The sequence below is a fragment of the Alligator sinensis genome, unplaced genomic scaffold (genome assembly GCF_000455745.1).
Source record: "Alligator sinensis unplaced genomic scaffold, ASM45574v1 scaffold1399_1, whole genome shotgun sequence".
Lineage (NCBI taxonomy): Eukaryota > Metazoa > Chordata > Crocodylia > Alligatoridae > Alligator > Alligator sinensis.
Window position 1 is genome coordinate 88,354 of NW_005843513.1, and position 10,096 is coordinate 98,449.

The window sequence follows — 10,096 nt, forward strand, 5'->3', positions numbered from 1 at the left end:
AGTCCCTCTGTGGGCTGAATCTGCCGTATTTTTCCCACCCCTGCTCTCGAATGCCTTTGTAGTTTGTTCCATTTATTGTACAGTAATGGTGGGAACACAGGGAGTTTGTGTGGACTAGCTAGTATAGTGCAAATCCACACCTCAGTTTATATTGCAGTAGCTTCCCTACGTAAAGCAGCCCTTCAATGAAGGGGATGAAAGTTTGTCACAAAAAATATCGAAGGCAGGGTAGTATTTACCATCCTGGCCCTAGTGCAGTAGCCAGGGCCCCTGACAGACGTTCAGTTAAAGGTGCAATGGGATGTGATCCACGATCCCAGCAATTGCGCCTACTGCCCTGCCACATATGATTGGGATCCGATCCCCAATCCCACAACTATGCCCTATTGCTGATGCCAAGGAGAGCCCGAAATTTGAGCCTTGAAGGGCTGTTGTGCACCCCTGTGGCTGGGCTCACCAGTCAGGGTCTGTATGCTCCCAGCTGCAGGAGCACACATGAGCCCTTTGAGACTCTCAGGACACTTCCAGGCCTGGGAATGCCACACATTTCATGTATGGCCCGATGGGAACCAGCCACAACGTTATTGCACAAAATATGCATAATAATGTTGTGGCTTTTCCCCTGTTCTATCGCACCATTCATTGCATGAATGTGTAGCTGCTACTTAAGACGCAATTAAATGATTAATCACGCCTTAAGTGTAACATCTGCCAGGAGCCCAAGGAGAAGCAGGGATAATGGGAAACCTTGTACCTTTGAGCTCCCTGCCTGCCAGAAATTCATAGCCGGTTTAAGCTACCCCTGCTATTTTGATGCTACACAGACCGTATCCCACTGCAAGCCAAGTCAGGCATTTTCTTTGTGTTATGAACTGCTAAGTTTTCCAGTGAATCTCAGTGAAGGATATGATCAAATGTATGAGACAAAATGGACTATCCAAATCTCTCCCAAGTCTGTATGCCACAAGGTACTGTCAGTTCCAGAACCACTTACTGCTCTCAATTAACCACCGATAGATAGATGTAAACTGGGACTCATTGACTTTAATGAAGTTAAAACAGTGTGCACTAGCTGAAGAGCTGCCCTTGGATGTATTTTTGACATCCTGCCATATCATTTCCCTACCCTGGTTCTGAGAAATGCTGCTCTCAGCTTCCCATTTACCTTTTATTTCCAGCATCGGGAGATAAAACTAAGGGTGAAATCTTGGTCATACTCCTCTGGCAGTAGGAGTCTTGCCAGAGATATCAGTGAAATGAGAAGGGGCTCGAATCATCAAGCCCTTTGCTGACAACACTTACCTTTATTTATTTGCTTACCGTACACCTTTCCCCCAAATATTGGCCATTGAAAGTGGGGGTGCACATCCTAAATAAGGAAACTGATCTGAACAGTTTGGTTAAAAAGGAATTATTTTCTCCTTCACTCTGCCTTCCCAAAGGAGGTGGATGTCTTTTTGGGGTGACGGAGAGTGGGGTGTATGAGATTTGCAAAAATACGGCATTTATTTTCCATATGTTACCTAATCACCACAGATTCCGCACAAGCCAGAAGGTACTGTCAGTTCCAGAACCGCTTACTGCTGTCAATTAACCACCGATAGATACATGTAAACTGGGACTCATTGACTTTAATGAAGTTAAAACAGTGTGCACCAGCTGAAGAGCTGCCCTTGGATGTATTTTTGACATCCTGCCATATCATTTCCCTACCCTGGTTCTGAGAAATGCTGCTCTCAGCTTCCCATTTACCTTTTATTTCCAGCATCGGGAGATAAAACTAAGGGTGAAATCTTGGTCATACTCCTCTGGCAGTAGGAGTCTTGCCAGAGATATCAGTGAAATGAGAAGGGGCTCGAATCATCAAGCCCTTTGCTGACAACACTTACCTTTATTTATTTGCTTACCGTACACCTTTCCCCCAAATATTGGCCATTGAAAGTGGGGGTGCACATCCTAAATAAGGAAACTGATCTGAACAGTTTGGTTAAAAAGGAATTATTTTCTCCTTCACTCTGCCTTCCCAAAGGAGGTGGATGTCTTTTTTTGGGGTGACGGAGAGTGGGGTGTATGCGATTTGCAAAAATACGGCATTTATTTTCCATATGTTACCTAATCACCACAGCATACGTTATTATAGTAATCTAAATGCTATGTTACACGAGCAAGGTTGCTACAGTTAAAATCACCTGGCACTAGCATTATTGCCATGTATTGTTAGTATATGATGTTCACTAATTTACTGTAATTATGGAAATCAAAAAAACTACTTAGAATCGAAACAAATGCAGAGAGTTTAGGTACAACTCTGTTGTTAAGACCTTTTTTTTAAATGGCAATAATTAAAGTGAATGGCAGGTATGTCCAGTTCTAGTTTCATTTCCACCAGTGTAAAGTCAGAGACACTCCAATGGGGTAAGTATAATTACCTCAGATAAATACTGCTGTAAGGGAAGTCAGAATCTAGTACTGAGTGGTGTTTTCTAGACATCTCGCTTGCATTTTTAATATCCATAGCACACATTAGGATGCAGATCCGTTTAATGAAAAGAGAGGCTCTAATCTCTTGGATAAGTTAAAGAAGTTAAAAAATATATAATCAGAGTGCGGAGTGAAGAGTGCATTTCTTACCTTGTTAAACCACAAAACTCTGCTCTTTCACAGAGAATTAAGAATAAGAGATGGTGAAATGGTAAAAGAAATGGATAAAAGAGCACAGTGCACACTGAAGCACTGATCAAAAAGGCAATATTGTAGGAAGAAGGTAAAACGGATGCAAACAGTGCTGATGCCCCAGACAGTGCAAAGCACTGCGGAGTAACTGTATAGGTTGGTCGTCCTGCTGTGTTTTGGGGGGAAGCTTTAATAGATTTGACAAACCTTCCTGAGTGGATCACATTTGTAAAGTCTGTTTATTAAGGATTTCCCCCAGGGCCAGGAGCTAACCTTTTACCATCTATCTTCTATGCAGTATTTCAGTATAGGTTTTGTTGGAGTGTTGTCCCCAAAGGACAGTGAGTTCGTGCCCGGTGTGCTTGTGCCAATAAACACACAGGGGTGAAGGATCCAACTTAACCTTTATTTCCTGCGCAGAAAATGGTGCTTGGCAATCGTTCGCAAAGCAAGCACACCCACCCCAGTGGGCGTCTGCCTTATATAGCTACGTAACAGGTTAAAATGTGGCTTTATTTCATTTTAGCTTATCTTCACTCTAACCAGGCCATGGGCTGGGAAGAGAAAGCTATTGAACTGCGCTCTGTGGAAACAGGAAATCTGGAAGGCGTATTTATGCACAAGAAAGCACAGAAGCTAAAATTTCTGTGTGAAAGAAATGACAAGGTACAGATATGGTTAATAGCTGAATAAGAAAAACAAGATTCACCTATTTATTTTTTTTTCTTTAACATGTTATTGATGGTGGATTTTTCTTACTTTGGCATAACTGCTCAATCAAAAGCAACCATAGGTGCTGATCCCATGAACTGCCTTTTATAGACAGAATCTCACATCTGAAGCCAGACAGGTCAAGTTTGGAGGCTATGCACACGTATTTGCACTTTTTACTTACAAGAATCTCGCTGTTATTAACTTTCAAAATTCATATTCCTTCAGTCAGGAAGAAATTCCATTTTCCTTTCAAATTATTGCAAAAGTGTTTCATTCCATCTTCGAAAAACATGGTGCAAACCAAGACTGAATTCACAACGTAGCAAATAGCAACTGTAATGAAAAACATAGTGAATATAACAGGCTCTTGCACTCTGACAAGTGTACATGTTTTACACAGATATTGTAATTGTATTATTTTGAACTGAAATCTTTCTCTTTGGACGCAATATCTGCAGTATCAAATATCTGTATTGAGTTGTGAGTTAGAATCTACTTGATTTTGAATTGTTTCTAGCTTGCTTGACTTTCTTTTAACCAAATTATTACTGTCCGAGTCTCACTAGTGAGCTAGCAACTAATCACAAAGGGGCTTAGCGCACACTTGGGCATTCAGGGATAGATGCGTGCCCTGGGTGTGGATGTGCTTTGCTGCAGAGCTCTGTAGAATCAGCTGCTGGATACATAGGCATCAGCCCAGGAGCAGATTTTACAAAATGCATAGGGCTGACTGTTAATCTCTCAAGACAGGATGCCTTAGTCCTTAGACACAGTTACTGTAGAATGTATTTGTAAAGAGAATTTAAATAGCAGTTTATCAGAACCAATAAACACAGGGCATCATGGACATTTATAGACGTGCTCCAGGAGTTGGGAGGGGGGAGCGTGCTCTGATTAGATCAGCTTCAAGAGCCTCTCTAATTAAAGCACCCAGAGCATCACATGTATCAGGGACCCCGTACTGAAAAATGGCAGCGGGGACGCTTTAACTAAATCTCATTGAACAAGCTTTAGTTAAAGGGCCCCTGCTGCCATTTTTCAGTGCGGGGATACTGATACACATCATGCTGGAGTCTACTGGAGTACAGTTATTACCATGCTCCAACAGACTCAATTAATCAAATTGCTCCAACGTGCAGTAATTACAGCATGTCGAAGGAGCCTCGCTGCACTTGTATAGGTGCCTATTAGGCCTCTGACTGTTACTTATACAAGTAGATTCATTCCATGTGAGATGATGTCAACAGCACTATTCATGGATGCCAGGGTGCCCAATCAGGGACCCTTTCTTTACATGATTCTCATACCCGCTTGTTCAATATCAGAACCTACATTTCCTAGTTTGTAAATATAAATCTTTCCAAAATGGATGCCATGGTTAATGAATGTATTCTTAATATAGTTATAAATTTATCCAAAGAGCCAATTTATTATAAAAAGAAAAGATAAATAATTTCAGGCACTCTTTCTACACTAATTCCTTCTAAATAAAGCCACATCTACTGATGGCATTGATTTGAGTGCTTCTGTTATAAAGCTATTCTCAGGGGCTAATATCTTGGCCATCAAGTATATAGACATACTAATGCGGAACCTTAAGGTTTAAATGCACAATCATTAGTTAGCTAATGTTCATGCAGCGCTTTCAAAATGTAAAGCATTATATAAGTGCAAAATATTATTATATATGATAAACTGGACATGCACCTCAGTCCAGAAGTGATCCAGTGTAGAGCATACTGTAGGTAAAAGGAAAAAAATAAATAAGGTAGTTAGCAGCAGTATTTAAAAATAATTATTTTTTCATTTGAAATCTGTAGAACTGAAAGGTGCCTGGGAAATGGTTCTGGAATAGCTAGTCTTCTACCTCTATGATGATGATTCAGAATTGGGTAGGTAGGTAACAATGAAGAGTGAAGCTTGTTACCGACCGGTGGCAGTTTTGCAACCAATGTGAATTGAGGTTGCAGTCACAGTCTAGTTGGACCAGGGTTCATGTTGCAGAACCATTTCCAGAACTGGCAGCAGAGAAGCCAAAGACGGGTTGAGTGTGGAGGCTAATCAGTATTCTTGTCCCTCGTAGTGGTCTTCCAGGGACCAGGGGCTGGACAGCGTTAGGGAAGCCATCCCTGCTGCTGTCCATATGCTTCAGCTAGAGGATTGCGGTTTCCAAAGCTGTCAACCCAGCACACGTCATGATTATTAGTTTTGCCTCCGACCATATAGTGAGTGTTATACACACTAAATATGCTTATGTCAAAAAGTTTGACTGACCAAATTATCCCAACCAAAGGCCAGGCTCAGAATGTGCATGCAGCTGCATGCCCAAATGGCTGCTTGAACACCCAAATTGAAGTTCTCCTCAGCGTTGCGTTGCCCATGGGTGGACTGCTGTGCCAAGCCAGAACCACATTAAAAGCAGTGGGGCTCAGCTTATGTGCAGTGATCTTCCTATCCACTAGCAGTTGCAGAATTGGAACTATTGTAATTGCATGGGGCAAGTAGGCATCTAGTTTTTCATAAGTCCTGATTTCTGGGCTACTGATCCTTGGGCTTTCTGTGTTCTGTTTTCACCAAACAAAAGCTGCAAGTTTAAAAATATAAGTAAGGGTAATTGCTGACCAGCAGTAAATCAGAAAATAAAATTTACTACTTTTTTTTAAAAAAAAGAAAACTAAAATACTGTGAAGAAAGGATATCTTTCATTATATGCCCAGTAGGTGTGCAAAGCTTACTATCAAAATGCTCTTGCTATAGCACAAATCAGTGATCCAGGCTGTCCTATATACTGTATCATAGCAGCCTCTGTATTACATTTCTGAATGTCTTGGTGCCAGTAGTTACAAGGCAGGTTCTCCTGACACTAGCAACTAATTCAGAAGAGTTTAGCACAAAGCAGTGGGAGCTTGGAACAGCCCCTGCCAAGAGATTGAAGAAGCAGATGTGATTAAACTGTTCTTTTTTATATTATACCAGAAAAATGTGACAGCGAGTTGACATACTGTAAAACTGTTTAGATCCATACCAAGAATAAAAGCTGAGCTTGTGTGAGAGAGAACATAGCATTATACTACTATTTAATCTTCCATTCTGTCCCCACTCTACTAGTGCAGATTTTTCTGTATGTGGTAAAAGATTGAGTCAGATTTTCAGATGTCTTAGACAAATGCAACTTTGTGGAAGTGAGTGGTATTTCACTCATGAAAATACGAACCTGCCCCAAAGAGGTTAACATTTCTTAAAGGATTTAAGGGAGGAATTCCAAGTAATAATGGGAGTTGGGTGCTGCATGGAGAAAAATGTAAGAGCAGGAAGCTAATCAAGACAAAAGAGAAAAATGGAATGACTGAAGGGAAGAGATTGAAGATGTCAAGAGCAGTAATTGAAGACGATGGAAGTGACTGAGCAGGGAAGAGTTGTTGAAGGAAGTGAATAGAAGTAGCTGGAGAGAGGAGATAAATGTCCAGAACAGTGCCTGAAACAGGAGAAATGGAGATGGTTGATGTAGGTCAAGCTGGGAAAGTAGAACGGCAGAAGAGATCGAAAGGTATCTGTAGATAGAGTTTATTGCAGGGAAATTTAGTAACTGCTGAAGCTGAGAGTACATACGGTTCAGAAGCTGAAGAGAAAAAAAAGTCAGAGACCCAAAGTCATTTTGATGATGATTTAACTTTGCAGAATATATCTCTGGTTTTTCAAATTGAGTTTGCAAGAAGCTGTGATTTTTCTTGTACTTCATTAGAAGTTTGTTTTAATTTGTTACTTGTGTTCTTAAAAGAAAGGCGAGCTGTTACATTGTGGGGTTTTTTTTTCTTTTGTGAAATCATTTTGTTCCAAAAATATATGGCCAACACAGTAAACAAGGCTCCACATGAAGATGATTGCACTTATACAAGCAGTTTTCCTACAACAAATGGAGCTCCAGATAATTATACTTGTATGAAGTTTGAGCTAATATTCCATCAAAGTTGTGTTGCATGGTGTCTGCAGTCCATCTAGAAATGATAAACTGTATTCTTCAGTATGCATCCTGATGTCTAACTTCAAAACCTAGGAACAATGCAAACTGACTATGTACTGTACATCATGTGGGGAGGTGGGGGGCGGGTTTCTTCCTTTTATTGATCCCTTACGTTCAAAATGTACATTTGAAACAGTAAATAATAAAACAGTATTCTGAAATGAAGGACTGTTGTGACTGTAAAGTTCCTGGGAGAAACCAATGTGAAATCATTACAGAGTTGTTATTATACACTCTCTTATTAGGTACGAATATAGCTGAAGATATAGATATATCTATCTACAGAGAGAAAAACACATTTGAGTAGATTGTTTGGCTTACAAATGGAAAAGGGCTTCCAGGCAATGCTGGGATAGCCAAGACAATACAGAACTTCAGACATGATGCAAATTTGCACTGTGCTCTGTTGTTGCTGTTTTACCTCTAAACACAAATACCAGGAAAAAAATGGAAGTAGAGGTTGTCTCCAGAGGATGGTGCAGCCTGGAAACTTTGATACAGTACAAAAACAATTTTCTGCTTCGCAATATGAATGTGGCAATGTATCCTCCTTCATTGCAGCCCTTTCCTAGCTATCCAGAACACATTTCTCTGTTACAGTCTGTAAAATTAAATACGTACACATCATCTGCAAAGTAGGGATCTGACCGAAGCAAATGAGGGCTTCTGCTTTACCATGCTGGCTTATGAAGCTCATAAACGAGGGCCTGATGTTTCAGTCCTGTTGCGTTCATCCTGAACTACCCAGTGTAAGTGAAAATAAAATCAGACTGAATGTCAACAGAATTGTGTCTGGACAGCTGTATTAAATGGGAACAGTTTTATTTTGTGGGGGGAGTTTCAGTGTTTTTTATTGTTTTCTCACAAAATCAGGAATAAGAAGAGAGAGGGTGAATTATTTTTTAGCTTTGCCTTTGACTAACTGGCACTTTGATCGAATCATTAGAGACCTCTGCACAATTTACCTGTCTCTAAAATGGGTATAGTGATGCATACACACCTCACTGATAGGCATTTATCATTTTAGTTTGCTTTAGTACTACCACTTATCATTAAGCACTTCTCATTAACACGACCCCATTTTCAGTTTTATAGTTTTGTCAAACTGTAATGGTTTGGGTTGCTGTCTGTCAGATATAGGATCCCCTGCTTCATCTGCAAAAGTTATAAGGTGTGGAGAGGTGACCAGGGTATTGCAAGGAGAAAGAGGATGGGCATATGATTAAAGCAAATCAAAGCTGTCCTGGAGAATGAAATTATCTGCCTGCCTCCTCCATGGAGTTCCCGTGCGATGCTAGGTAAGTCACTGAAACCAAACATTTCACAGATGGTCACTAAAACCTAACGCTCCTCATATTCTGGGTGCCCAGTTCAGGACTTTGGGATGTCATTTGCAGAAGTGTTGAGAACTTATAGCTGCAATTGGTATCATTGCAGATGCATTGGACACAGAAAACATATCTGATAATGCCAAGTACTCTGAAAGAAACACGTCTTTGTCTCTCAGATTAGGTCTGTAAGATTAGTGTGCCTGCTTGACCTTAACTTTTGACCAGGACTTTTTCATATTTTTACATAGTTTATTTATACACACTCATACATATGCATCTTTTCACACACACACACACTCTCACACACACACACACACACACAGAGCAACTCTGACAGGGCCAAGTACTCTGAAAGAAACACGTCTTTGTCTCTCAGATTAGGTCTGTAAGATTAGTGTGCCTGCTTGACCTTAACTTTTGACCAGGACTTTTTCATATTTTTACATAGTTTATTTATACACACTCATACATATGCATCTTTTCACACACACACACACTCTCACACACACACACACACACACAGAGCAACTCTGACAGGGCAAGTGTACATAGTGTTTCTGTGTCCTATGAACAGCTTGAAGCATTTGGGAACATTCCTGTATTGATACTTGGCATTATTTTATCTCCAGGCATAAAAGTTTTAGTTGGCAATACGCTATTGCTTCCAGACTGACACTTAATTCTGTTCAGGTTTTTATACCAAGGCTATACTTCCATTAGAAGACATGTCACATGAAGTATTAGGCAAGCTACTGATTAAACTTCATTGCTGTTTGGTGGCCATAAATTCAGTAAAACAGACTGACTGACTGATTTGTGGGAAGGGAGCATGCCAATGTTAATAAGTAAAGTAGGATGACCAACTTGTTAAACTGGAAAGGCAGACATGTCTGCCTCTCCCTCCTCCCCCACCCTGCCATGGCCAGAGCAGAGCCAAGTGGAACAGGGGCAGATGCAGGCTTCTCACTGTGGGTTCAGGGTTCCCTGCCCTCCAGGACCCTCACACCAGCCATGCGCCTGGTAGCAGCAGAGGGCACAACTCCACACCACCACCGCCCCACTGCTGCCAGACAGGCAGAGTGTGCATGGCCAGCTCAGGGCTCCCGAGGGAAAGGCAGCAAGGCAGGGAGCCCTGAGCCCACAGTGGGCAGCCCACATCCACCCCATGCACAAATCTGATGGGGGGGCATGTGCCACCCCACCTCTCCCCAAGGGTACATGCAGTGGTGGGCAGCTGCCCCCGCATGCTCCCTGTACGAGCCGCCTATGGCTCCATCCCATTCCACACCCCAGTCTCAAGCCCCATGCACTGCCCTGGCTGGGCAGAGCCCCCCGCCCCCGCCCCACTTCCTCCCTC

General features: G+C 41.6%; 1 pseudogene; it reads left to right on the forward strand.

The window, feature by feature from the left end:
- The window catches only part of LOC102380385, a 65,026-nt pseudogene extending 61,687 nt beyond the window's left edge, over nt 1-3,339 (forward strand).
- Nucleotides 3,340-10,096: the final 6,757 nt, after the last annotated feature.